The following is a 13,904-nucleotide window of genomic DNA, read 5'->3' as shown; positions in this document are numbered from 1 at the left end:
GGTTAAATTTAAGTCTCAAGCAGGGGAAGAGCAACTGCCCCTCAGCATGTGCTGTCACAGGAGACGACGAAGAACCTATTCTCACAGAGGAAATAAGAGCCTCGTTCGTTTATGGACCTTTGGCCGACATTTCAAGACCACTCTGCTGGAGGCGGCCGCGCCCCAGCAGCGCGGTATGGAAGTCCCAAAAACAAGGAGGAAGGAGCATCAGAGCGACGTCTCGGACTGTCCAGAGTCAGCAGACATCTCAGCCAAAAGCCATGAGAGAAACAGCACCTGCCCCTGGGAGAAGAGGGAGAGCAGAGACAGCTGCCTGTGATCAGGATGCGAGCTGCGCTGGGATCAGAAATGTCGCCCTGCATGGGTGGCTCTCACCTGCCTGTGACAGACCCCTGAAGGGCCTGTCTCTTTATTGAGCATTTGGGCAACTCTTGTCTCCGGTGTGCTGTGCCAGTGAAGTCCAGTGGAATGGGAACGCCATCTACTGTTACCTGGCTGCAGATGGACTTTTCTCTCTTCTTAGGAAGGCTCTGTACCCGCTTGTTGGGTAAGTAGGGCCTTGTGCTGGTGTCTGGACCTAGGCATCCCGTCCCAGCTCCTTTTCTGGAGCAGGCTCCATGCTGGGTGGAAGCTGCATTGCCCAGGGCAGTTTGTTAAATGCGTTGGGATTCCGGAGGTGGACGGAGCTTTAGAATCACAAGATTAGCACTGTCCCTAGTGCAGTGCTGTGGCTGGTGCAGGTAGCCCCGGGGCCGGGCGTAGGACTGAGCCACATCGCCTGCCCACATACAGCACTACACGGGGGTCACGTGGAGCACTGGTAAAACAGTGGCGTTCTGATGCCATGTTACGGATAATCCCCTTTGGACTCCATCTGGTCTCTTGGAGTTTGACCAACACACGCTGCACAATCACCACCCAGCAGTGCCGGAGACTGCTAACTGAGCATCAGAATAAAGGGAGCTGAGCCAAGCATTGCTCTTCCCACTGGTGCAAAGGTGCTGGGTTTTGGTTGCCTAGTTCCACACTGAGTTTATAACCCAAGGCCCCCGAAGCAGGAAGCTCTGGGGCTCTTGGTCACAAGTTGCTGGGGGTGGAGGACTGCAAGAGATGGGTGGGATGGGGGTTTCCCCTGTAGTGTGCTCGCCTGGTCCTTGTGCTTTCCCTTTTCACCTTCACTAGGGAATTCCCCATCCCCAGGCTGGCTACAGAAACTGGGATGAGTGCAGCCCCCTCTTTTCTCTTGGCCCTGGCAGCCAGAACTCTTTCCTCAGATTCTCCGCCCAGGCGGTGGGGGTAGGGTCCATTTCTTTCCGGGGTTAGAGATCAGTGGGAAGCTGCGCAGCTCTTAGCCACCGTGCTGTGCAGAGCAGCTAAGCCTGAGCCCACTCTGGAACGGAGGCGAGACTCGGGTAGGTGTCTGGGCTGAAGTCAGCCTGGACAGAGGCGGGTTCTGGGAGGGGTGCGCGAAGGGCAGTCACTTGCGTGCAGGACAGAGGAGCAGCACAGCTGTCGAAGGAGCAACCTCTTGCCACCTTTCCGCCCTGCAGGGAGGAATAACCCCCACTGGCACACGAGGAAGCTGAGGCACGGAGAGGTTGGGACTTGGCCAAGGTCCCAGCGGAGCTGGGAACAGACCCTGGAGTCTCCTGATTGCCATTGCTCTGCCTGGGCCTGAGCGGGCTGCATAGCCCTGTGATTTGCGCCCGGCCAGGCCAGGCTGGCAGTGCTGGCTCCAGGGAATGAAACGACTCTAATAGCTTTGTGCACTCAGTGCTGGGCGCCCAGGACCCCGGCTAGAAGCACCTGTTGACGTGCTCATCCTGGCACAGATGGGTTCAGCATCATTGGCACTGGTGTCTTGTCGCGCTCCCCTTCCTTCACATCACACTCCTGTGGACAGCATAACGTAAATCCACTGGGCTCCCGTCTGAAGCAGCTGGGCCTCTGCTAGCCCGTGGCACATGGATTCATCCGGTCTGGAATCCAGGGCCTTTGTTTGCTGCCGCGTGCTCAGCGTTCAGAATGCAGCACTCACTGTGGTGGTGGTGCTGCTGCTGCTCCGTGTCCTGCTGTCTGGCTGCTGCCAGGGGATTAGAAAATCCCTTTTCACGTTCCTTTCAAGTGTGCAGGAGGTGGGAGAATTGACAAGAGGGCCCAGGGGAGCGGAGCTCTGGTAAGACGGGATGGCTGGGGCAGGCGTGCTGGGCGTCCCACCCCCCACCCCCTTGTGAGAGTAGCTCAGCACACAGCTGGGAGCTGATTTATAAGATAGAGGCAGCAAAGCGTGCAGGGAGAGAGACCGATTTATTGCACCTCGCTCTGGGTCGTGTTTTCTTGTCTCTGATTGTAAACAGACTTGACTAAAGAGGTAAATTGGAAGTTAATTAGAGGGAACATGATTGATGAGACACTTTGTGGTGATTTGGGAGGTGAGGGAACTTACACTCAGAGCAGAAGAGGGGCAGGGGGCCTCTGCGGCTGGTTCGATGCCCTTCCCCTCCCCCGCTCCCCCCATCCCAGGTTGGCAGCGTCACACACAGCAGTGCCTACCCAGCTGCCACGCAGACTGCTCTGGCCATGGAGTTGGGTGGGTGGGTAGGGATCTGTAGCCCTGGAGCTGGTGAAATTGCACTCAAGGCAGGGGAATAGAACATGCTGTCTGCCCTCCCTGTCCCACCAGCTGGGGCCTGCTTGGGAAGAGCCCTTTGGGCCCCTGCATGCCCGTGCGAAAGGAAGGCTGGAGTTATCACAGCCTGGCTTCCAGCCTCCTCCTGCTCCGGGGAGAAGGAATCTGCATTTGCAGAGCAGGGAGCTCAGAGCCCTTTACCAGCAATGAGGCCATCACTAGACAGATAAGAGGTGTCAGTAGCTGGTGTGGTGCTCTGCTCTTGTTCAATGATGAGAACAGTCAGCTGCGTGCGTGTTCCCTCTGTGTGCTGTCCCAGCTCTGCGCGGGTAGCTAACACAGCAAACCCTGAGAGAATCCTCAAAGACCACAGACTCTGGTAAGGTACAAAGGAACCCAAGCCAGGTTTATTGTCAAACGAAGCACAGTAATAGTTTCCCGTAGACTGTACAGGACATACTACGAATCTGTGCCCTCAGCAATGGACCGGCTCAGTCAGTGGTGGGACTTTCCACTGCCCTCTAGGCTGGACAAAGACGTGCACTCCGGGACCTACTTTTATACAGTTACAGGACAGATTACTCATAGACTCATAGACTCATAGGTCAGAAGGGACCAATCTGATCATCTAGTCTGACCTCCTGCACAAGGCAGGCCACAGAACCCCACCCATCCAATTTTATACAACCCCTATCCCAGGATTGAGTTTTTGATATCCTCAAAAATGGTTTGAAGACCTCAAGCTGCAGAGACACCACCAGCAAGCGACCCGTGCCCCACGCTGCAGGGGAAGGCGAAAAACCTCCAGGGCACCTGCCAATCCGCCCTGGAGGAAAATTCCTTCCCGACCCCAAATATGGCGATCAGCTAAACCCTGAGCATGTGGGCAAGAGTCACCAGCCAGCACCCAAGAAGGAGTTCTCCGCAGCAACTCAGTACCCATCGCATGCAACATCTCCCCGCAGACCATTGAGCAGACCTGTCTGGTGGTAATTCAAGATCAATTGCCCAAATTAACGATCCTATCATAACATCCCCTCCATATATTTATCAAGCTTTTTCTTAAAGCCAGGAAAGTCTTTTGCCCCTACTACTTCCCTCGGAAGGCTATTCCAGAACTTCACTCCCCTAATGGTCAGAAACCTTCGTCTAATTTCAAGCCTAAACTTCCTAATATCCAGTTTATACCCATTCGTCCTCGTGGTTACATTAGTACTAAACTTAAATAATTCCTCTCCCTCCCTAACGTTAACCCCCTTGATATATTTATATAGGGCGAGCATATCCCCCCTCAGCCTTCTTTTGGCCAGGCTAAACAAGCCAAGCTCTTTGAGTCTCCTTTCATAAGGCAGTTTTTCCATTCCTCGGATCATCCTCGTAGCCCGTCTCTGAACCTGTTCCAGTTTGAATTCATCCTTCTTGAACATGGGACACCAGAACTGCACACAGTATTCCAGATGGGGTCTCACCAACGCCGTATACAACGGTACTAACACCTCCTTATCCTTGCAGGAAATACCCCGCCTGATGCATCCCAAAATCGCATTTGCTTTTTTAACAGCCGTATCACATTGGCTACTCATAGTCATCCTGCTATCAACCAGTACCCCAAGGTCCTTCTCTTCTTCCGTCGCTTCCAACTGATGCGCCCCCAACGTATATCCAAAATTCTTATTATTAGTTCCTAAATGCATGACCTTGCACTTCTCACTATTGTATTTCATCCTATTTCTATTACTCCAGTTTACAAGGTGGTTCAGATCTTCTTGAATAGCATCCCTGTCCTTCTCCGTGTTAGCAATACCCCCCAGCTTCGTGTCATCCGCGAACTTTATTAGCACATTCCCGCTCTTTGTGCCAAGGTCAGTAATAAAAAGGTTAAATAAGATCGGTCCCAAAACCGATCCTTGAGGGACTCCACTGGTGACCTCCTTCCAGTCCGACAGTTCACCTTTCAATACGACCCTCTGGAGTCTCCCCTTTAACCAGTTCCTTATCCACCTTACAACTTTCATATTCACTCCCAGCTTTTCCAATTTAACTAACAGCTCCCCGTGCGGAACCGTGTCGAACGCCTTACTGAAATCTAGGTAAATTATATCTACCGCATTTCCTTTATCTAAGTAATCCGTCACCTTCTCAAAGAAGGAGATCAGATTGGTTTGGCACGATCTACCTTTAGTAAATCCGTGTTGCAATTCGTCACAATTACCATTGACCTCTATGTCCTTAACTACTTTCTCCCTTAAAATTTTTTCCAAGACCTTACATACTACAGACGTCAAGCTAACAGGCCTATAATTACCCGGATCACTCTTTTTCCCTTTCTTAAAAATAGGAACTACATTAGCAATCCTCCAGTCATACGGCACAACACCCGAGATTATCGATCGCTTAAAAATTCTCGCTAACGGGCTCGCAATTTCGCGCGCCAGTTCCTTTAATATCCTCGGGTGGAGATTGTCCGGGCCCTCCGACTTCGACCCATCGAGCTGTTCAAGTACGGCCTCTACCTCAGTTGCAGTAATATCCACTTCCATATCCACATTCCCGTTTATCATCCCTCCATCATCGCAAGGTTCCTCACTAGTCTTATTAAAAACCGAGGCAAAGTACTTGTTTAGATGTTGGGCCATGCCTAGGTTATCCTTAACCTCCATTCCATCCTCAGTGTATAGCGGCCCCACTTCTTCTTTCTTTGTTTTCTTCTTATTTATGTGGCTGTAGAACCTTTTACTATTGGTTTTGATTCCCTTTGCAAGTTCCAGTTCAATGCGGCTTTTAGCCTTCCTCACCTTATCCCTACATGTTCTGACCTCAGCAAGGTAGCTTTCTTTACTGATCCTGCCTTCCTTCCACTCCCTGTAAGCTTTCCGCTTTTGTCTAATCCCCTCTCTGAGTTGCTTGCTCATCCAGTTTGGCCTGCAACTCCCGCCCATGGTTCTTTTCCCCTTTCTCGGGATGCAGGCTTCCGACAGTCTCCGCAGCTGCGACTTAAAGTAATTCCAGGCCTCCTCCACATTTAAATCCACTAATTCCTCCGTCCAATCCACTTCCCTAACTAATTTCCTTAACTCTTTAAAATTAGCCCTCGAGAAGTCGAAAACCCTAATCGCAGATCTACATTTGTTTATCCTTCCATCTAGTTTGAACTGAATCAGCTCATGATCACTCGAACCAAGGTTGTCCCCTACCACCATTTCTTCTACAAGGTCCTCACTGCTCACCAACACCAAGTCTAAAATGGCATCCCCTCTAGTAGGTGCTTCAACTACTTGATGAAGAAATCCATCCGCAATCACATCCAGAAAAATCTGACCCCTATTATTCGTGCAAGTACTCGTCCTCCAGTCTATATCCGGGAAGTTGAAGTCCCCCATAATCACACAGTTCCCCTTTGTGTTTACTTCACTAAAGACATTAAAGAGGTCTCTATCCATATCCCAATCCGATCCCGGCGGTCTGTAGCACACCCCAAGCACTATCTCAGGGGAAGCTCTAGTTGCTTTTTTACCCAGCGTGATTTTTGCCCAGACGGACTCCGTCTTATCCATTCCATCGCATCTTATTTCGCTACATTTAATTTCATCATTGATGTACAAGGCTACTCCCCCACCTTTGCCTTTCATCCCTACTGACAAATTGAGGTACAGCCCCTTGGCCCATTGGGGGCTGTCTCCTCCTTTGATCATGTTGTTTCAAACAGATCTGTCCATCCTGCTGTCCTTTTGACTCTGTCTTTAAGATGCATCTGTCTGTTCCTCGTTACCTCTGTGGAGTGTTCTGATGTCATCTTGGCCCAAGTTCCTCTTATTGGCACTTAAGTGTGGATGCACCTGCTTCTAGCAATCCTCTTCTTGCCAACTTCTGTGAGTGGGGCCTGCCTCTGGCTCACAGCCCAGCTTTTGCTTAGCAATGCCTGGAAGTACTTTGGTTCAGGCTTCAGGCCTCAGACTGGGCCTCTGACACAAGAGTTTGTTTCAGGGCCTCATCTTACTACAACAGGGTTTAATTGCCCATGTCAGAGCACTGCCCCAAGGCCCCCGTGCCAGGGGCAGGTATGTATTCCATCTCACAGCACAGAGAGCCGTGGGGATTTCGTCCTTTCCTTTGCCACCCACAGGCCCAAGCGGTGTGACCCAGAGGTGGGGCGGCCTGGTCAGTCTAGGCTAACGGGGCAGAGTCTGTCCTGCTGCAAGCAGTCTTCATGGTACTTTGTGCATCCTGTCACTCGGCTCCAAGCTGCACTGCCTGCCTCTTGGGCATCAGAGTCTTCTCGGGGGGGTCTGAGGGGCCTCAACCAAATCCACCTCTTTTCTGGCTGCTGACGGCTTGAGGGGAAACAAGGGCTCTGCTGGCACAGATTGTCCCTGCCTCTTTCCATGGGGGTGGAGCACCCACCATGCCAGCTGTCCCCAAGGAACCTATCGTAAGGGCTGGTTCTAGGGCCTGTTTCTTGATACACTTCCCACTTCAACCCGGGTCTCATCTCACTCCATTGGCAACAAGTCTTGGACTGTGCTGGAGTCCCCAGGCTTCCCATCCCTCAGCGATCTGGTTTCAGACCTGGCACCCAACTGGCTGCTGGTGCTGGCTGATCTGCTGATGAAGGTCAGATCCCCTGAGATCTGTCAGCGTCAATACTGCTGACCAGCGAGGGTTCTGCTGAAGTCCCCAGTTAGGGGCACTGCTTCTTCCTGTGTGAAGCCCAACACGTGGCCTTGGGTGGGTGATCGTCTGCAGGCAGAACTCCTCTTGCCGTCACTCCATTCAAGGTAGCTGAGAGGACTAGTCCAGACGTCGGGGATGCAGTGCTGTCCTGGCCCCAGCTCCTGGCTCCCCCATGGCAGTGACATGACCTGCTCGCAGGGTGAATGAGGTGGAGATTCAGATGAGGGTTCACTGGCTGAGGCTCAGCACATGTGAGACGGGGGCTGATCTTGGCCCCAGAGTCCAGCTCCGTGTGGCCACCTGTAGAGCCCTGCCTGCCTGCTGACATCCACCGCCCTTCCGATGCGTGCGACCTCCCTGGACACTTCTGTTCAATTCTGAATGTGCCACGTCACACGAGATCAGTGTCCCCGGTGTGGTGCCCCATGCCTGCAGAAGGCATTACACTGGGGGCAGGGGAGGAGGAGCTGCTTCCCTGCCGCATCCCCATCGTGGCGGCTGTGGGGAGCCTGCTGTTAATTTTTTCTTTCTGCATCATTTAGACTCAGGGCTTCAGACCCATCCTTAGCCAGACTCAGCTCCCACGGGAGCCGATGCAGGACCTGGGAGTAGGCAACTGAAGCCATAAGGCCCTGCATGCAAACATTGCCGGGGCTGGGTGCAGCTCCTATGTGAGAGCAACCCAGAAAACAAGCAGCTGATGTTGGAACCCCTTGAGTCTCCCGCCAACCTTGGCATCTGATAAGTGCTGGGTTAGAACATCTCTCACAGAGCAACAGGACCAGATAATGGCACCTGGAAAGACTTCAGATTGAAGCAACATAACCTCTCTGATTTCCTTGCAGGAGGGAACCCAGCAGAAGCTGTGCGGGGCTCCTTGGTGTGCACAGAACAGTAATAGCCATGTTCACTGGGTGTCCGGGTGCATCTCCGGCTTGGCTCGCCCGAACAGCTTGTTAGCATCTCTAAATGGGGCGAGGTGAGTGCAAATCATGACTGAGGAATGTTTTCTGGCATCCTTGTAGAGGGACCAAGGCAACACTAAATACAAAGAGACGCTGTCAGAATTGAGAAGCAAACCTTCTGACGTGCAAATGCAGTCACTTACACCAGGGATTTTTCTAAGAGATCTTGGTTGCAGGAACTCTTTATCATGAGTAGCAGTAAATAAACCAGAAGAGGCACTGGGGGGAGGGAGGGAAGAGTCTTTGGTGTTTGATTTTTGGCCATTAAAATCGTGATCTGGAACATGAAACAATCGTGGAAATGACACTGATACCCCATGACAGCCCTTTGTCTGCTGGGAAATTGACAGTGGGTTTTGGAGAAGAGGAAGAAGTTAAATGACAGAAAATGAACTTGAATCATTCCTAAAGAAATGCTGGTTCTTTTACCAAGGCTTCTTTGTCCGGAGGGTTCTAGGGTTTCGATAATCGTGCGCAGCAGGTGGGCTGCTCCAGTCAGATCTGTGAGACTTAGAGAAGCCTGTATGCCCAGAGTGGAGTGTGCTCCACCAGTGCTAAAACAGTGTGTGATCCTCCCTTTACCTCAGTCTCTGTCAAGCTACCCAGGAACTTTCAGTTGGTTGGTAAAGGGCAGCTGTGAAGACTTTAATTTGGCTGCCTCTTTTCCTGGTGAATGTTCACGTAGCAAAGACATAATCTTTAAGGCTCTGGCCTTCAACCTGAAACTGTACCTCTGTCTGGTTGGTTTCCACCACCACCGCAGTGTGTGAGCACTTTGCAGAGTTCATGATTCTCTTGTCTCAGCCCTCTGAGGTAGGGAAGTATTAACATGCCACAGATGGGAAATGAAGCTCAGAGAATGTGACTTGTCCAAGGTCACAAAAGGACACTGTAATAGAGCAGAGAATTTAACCCTGATATCCTGAGTCCCAGACCAGGGCCTTAGTTATAAGCCCGTCCTTCCTCTTGGTGCAGAAATACTGCAGGATTTATGGATTTCTTTTCATTCAGTTTTCTGTCAAGCACCTACTAGTGGTGAAGGCTCAGGACAATGGCCTTGGGTCCTTTCAAAGCTCAGAATGACTCTAGAGAGCAGCCCTCCCCCTCTCCTGAGGAATAATGGGTATTTCTTGCATAAGCTAGCAACACGAGACTTTTCACCCCCCCTAGAACTCAAAAAGTTTGGTCCAGTTCTTTACACAGAGACTGACTTCCTTCAGCCCTGCATGTTTTCATGCATGGCAGATGACAGAACAAGGAGCAATGGTCTCAAGCTGCAGTGGGGGAGGTCTAGGTTGGATATTAGGAAGCACTATTTCCCTAGGAGGGTGGTGAAGCACTGGAATGGGTTCCCTAGGGAGGTGGTGGAATCTCCTTCCTTCGAGGTTTTTAAGACCCAGCTTGACAAAGCCCTGGCTGGGATGATTTAGTTGGAGATTGAGCAGGTGGTTGGACTAGATGACCTCCTGAGGTCTCTTCCAACCCTGATATTCTATGATTCCCTACTCTCAACACTAGACCGTCATTCCCTCCTGAGGCTGTGCCCGCCCCCAACTGACATTGGAATCTGTGTTCTCCCAGACCCGGGTCCTACTCGCCTGTACTTTTCACGGAGTGCTTTGGACTGTGCTCACTTGTCTGGCAGTACCCAGACATGTCGACACAACCCTCCTTTGATTTTCTGATATCGCTTAAATCAGCCCTAAGCCGTCTCCATGGTGCTGTTATCATTGTCATAACCTGTTTGTGTAATAAAATATCTTATTTATAGATAGTGGTAATGTGCCTTCCTGCGATGCGCATGGGCCTTGGCAAATAATCGAATAGCACACGACTATCACACTTCAGCTGTGGAAGGAACCTTTCCAACAGGGATTGTTGAGATTCAAAACAAGGACTAGAAACGGGTCCAGTATCAGTCTGAATGGTATTTATTCTGCCCAGGAAAAAAATGAACAAACCAATCCACCATTCTGGGCATGGAGTGGAGAGGCAGAAACTAACCTGAGCCCATGCTAATAGGGCCTGGGTCCACTTTAGTAGCTGGATTCTAAATGAGAGCCCTCTTCATACCGTTAAAAGCTTTATCTTCGGGGGCTTGAGGCCACTGGTAGGGAAAGAGCATCTCTTTGGGCCAGGTTCACAAGGCAATAGGCAGCATTTGACACCTGTTATTCCCAGCATCGAAGATCTAGCCGTGAGCGGTGGCTGCTGGAGGGTGAAAGGTTTGGGCCTCAGCTTGCTCTTTTCACTGCCACTGCGGATGGGTGAGTGGCGTGAGGACGGAGCTGGGCAGGGAGTAACGGTTGGGGAGGGGCCTGTATTGGGGAGGTACAGTGTGAACAAAGCGTTCAGTGAGGACTTGGTCAGGGTAATGCTCTTGGGGGTGGGGGCGCTGTTTTCACATGGTTAGCTGGCGGCTGAGGATTGCTGAGCGCCTACCTGAGCAGCCTGGCTGCGTGGAAGTCACTACCCCTCCTGAGCCCTAGTTACTCGCATGCAAATGGAGCTGCGCCTGTCGACACTCGCTGAGGTTCTGGCCCCGCACTTGGACAGCATTGGGAAGGTGCTCTGTGTTTTTATTTCTTGTCGAGCCCAGCGCATGGCATCTAATTCTTCTTCTGTTTGTCCTCCATTAACTTATAAATTATTTTGAAATCTGAATTTAAGGTTCAAAACTGTTGTCAGCACTTAGAGGCATAACAAATAAATCAGCTACTCGGTAAAGAGGCGATTCTAGTTTTCCTTCTGCAATGAAATTTTGAGCAACACTGACAATCTGACGAAGTGGGGGATTGTCTTGGTTTCCAGGGGGTTGCATGCAGCGGGAGTGGGACTCAGTGTCCCTGGGTGTTACGGGTTTAACGAGGTGAGGGGAGAGGGAGTTTGTTGGGACACAGGACCGGAGAGGGACTCAGGACCCCAGCCGAGGGCCTGGAGGATGGAGACCCCAGCGACTGGTGACCCGGAAACCCAGCTCAGGAGTCACAGCCGGTTCTGGCCAGTGGGAGGACAATGGGCTGCAGAGAGAGGACCCCGGTGACCTGACCAGCTGGTTCCAGCCAGAGGGGCCAGAGGATGGAAGAGGGGAGAGTTGGCCCAAGTGACCCTGTTTACGACCCTGTTTACCTGGAGAGAAGCCAATGGACAGAGGGGGCTTGGGGCCGGGGAGGGGGAGCAGGCAGAGCCCACCTGGATGCAGGGAGACTGGGATGTGCTGTGCTGAGGGAGGCCAGGCCTGAGGCCCTGAGAGTTTCCTGTGCTGTGTTCAATGCTCAATAAACCTCCTGTTTTACGCTGGCTGAGAGTCACTTCGGTCTAGAGAGCAGGGCGGGGTGGGGGTGGGGGGTATCGTCCCCTTTGGAGAGTGGAGGCCCCAGGGGTCCAGAGTGAGTGGACTCCAGAGAGGGGGCCCATGCAGAGAGAGAGGTGCGGGGCCTAACCAGGGGAGAGAGTGAACCCCCGAGAAGGGCTGTGTCTCTGAAAAGGGCACCCCCCACGGACCACACGGAACCAAGAGTGAGCACAATCTGAGAGTCCGTGACAGACTGCAATAGGAGGAAAGATGCTGGAAGCACGAGCACAGCTTTGTCTGGTGTGAAAGGATGCTATTGTGTGTTGCACCAAACAGAACTTCGGTTTCTTGTCCACTTATAGTTGAGTTCAGTTGCAGGTAAAATGATTCCAAATGTAAAAGTTTTCTATTTTATGTCCAAATATTTAGACTGTTTCAAATTCAACTTCCAATTTTGTATGCTCACTTTTGCAAGCACAACTAAATGTGTACTCAGAAGCAGATGCACACCAGTTCTAAACATGCAAAGCTTTCAATTTCATATGAAAATTGTGCAGCTGGGAGCTTGGTTGTCTAATTTGCATATGCAAATGATTATTGGTATTCATCCATTTTGCAGATGAGCACTTTGCAAGCAGTATCCATTGCACATGCAAAATTGGAAAGAAGGCGGGAAATCTGTCACTGAATGAAATAAGAAATGCTTCAGCCTTGAGAGTAGGCTGCAGCGGGTGTTCCATTATGACTATGACCAGCCCTGAAAGAGTGGCCATGGGCTTGAAAAACAAAATACAGAAAGTGCAGATAAAGGGACCCTATTTGCACCGTGAATGCCAGTCACCTGTGTGTGGCTGAGACAGGCATGGAGTTAAAGGAGAAAATCCTCCTCTCATTCATAGCTGGGTGACCTCATTGGCTTCAGCAGGGCTGTACGGGTGCAACGGGGGCAGGGCCTGGTCCCATTCACTGGTGAGTTATGATCAGGGTGGAAAGGGGAAATTTTGCACATGTGCACATGGTGCAAAGATGTCCAGCATTTCCCTTTCTCTTTCTGCAGGGCTGGTCACCCTGCTGCACAGAAGACTTATTATCCGTTAATCATCATGCTGTGGAGATAGAAAATCATCTGGAAATGGAACTTAATTCAGGCTCTACATCTGGAGATGTTCCGAGCTTTAAGAGGAAATTTATGCTCTCGTTGCTTCTTCGTGGCATCATTTAAATATATTTGATTATGCAATAAAAGATCTTGGCAGATTCCAGCCATTTAACTGTGCTTATACGATGTCAGTATCCAGATTCCTAAGACAGACATCAATACGTATGCTCCCTGCATGTCACTCAGCAGGTACGACCAGCCAGGTAAGAGAGAACACCTGGCAGGACTGGGCTCTCAGTACCTCGGGACAAGGATTCCTACTGGTATTCAAGAGGTGAACGTTCACCTACTGGGAGGCTTTATCCATTACCGTAATAATAATCATAATATCTAGCTCATGTAAAGCATGTCTCAACTTTTGATCTCAAAGTACTTTACAAAAGAGGTAAACATAATTGTCCAGATTTTACAGATGGGGAAACTGAGGCACTGAGTGATGAAGTGGCTTTTCCAAGGGCACCCAGTAGACCAGCAGGAGAGCTAGGACCAGAACCAGGTCTCCTGAGCCCCAGCCCATCACTTTAGGTCACGCTGCTGTGATTTAGCTAACTCTGCTGTATGCTTGTTACACACTGCTGGGTGGTTCTTCCAGTTCTACTTGGCTAAAGGCAACCAGTTCTCATGTCTCTGACTGTAAAGTGAGCTTTGCCAAGACTGGGGAGAAGTTTTCCTCCATGTGCCACATTGCACAGCTAGTTACTTGATTGTGGAGTATTCTCGCTGTCTTCTGAATCTCTGCCCACGTGGGGCAGGCTTCTGCTTTCGCTGCACCTGCCTCCACCGCCCTATTTGGTGATCTGGTCAAGTGCAGCAAATGCTCCACTGAAGTGGGATTCTACTGAAATGATTTAAAATTAGTGGGATTCCTGCACAAGGAGACTGATGCAGCAGAGATGCCCTCACTTTTCTACAGCCAAGGCCTCCCTTGAAGTTAGGAGACAAGTGACTCCCAAGGTTTTGTGATAATCTGCTTAAAACTTTAAATCTCTCTAAAGTTGCTCAGGCTGCTGTGCGGTTCCAAGAGCCTATCCACCAGGAGCTCCTTGAGCTTTGCCTTGGATGCTGTTGCACTTTTGATGTTACAGAGCAAGAACCTTCTAAACTGCAACCAGCTGTCTGAGCATCATCAAATACAAAACTACAGCCTGGCCAGGATGATCAATTATTGCTCTTTATTCCTGCCCC

This window comes from Gopherus flavomarginatus, chromosome 11, assembly GCF_025201925.1.
Source record: "Gopherus flavomarginatus isolate rGopFla2 chromosome 11, rGopFla2.mat.asm, whole genome shotgun sequence".
Taxonomy (NCBI): Eukaryota; Metazoa; Chordata; order Testudines; family Testudinidae; genus Gopherus; species Gopherus flavomarginatus.
Note: the sequence above shows the minus strand (reverse complement) of the source record.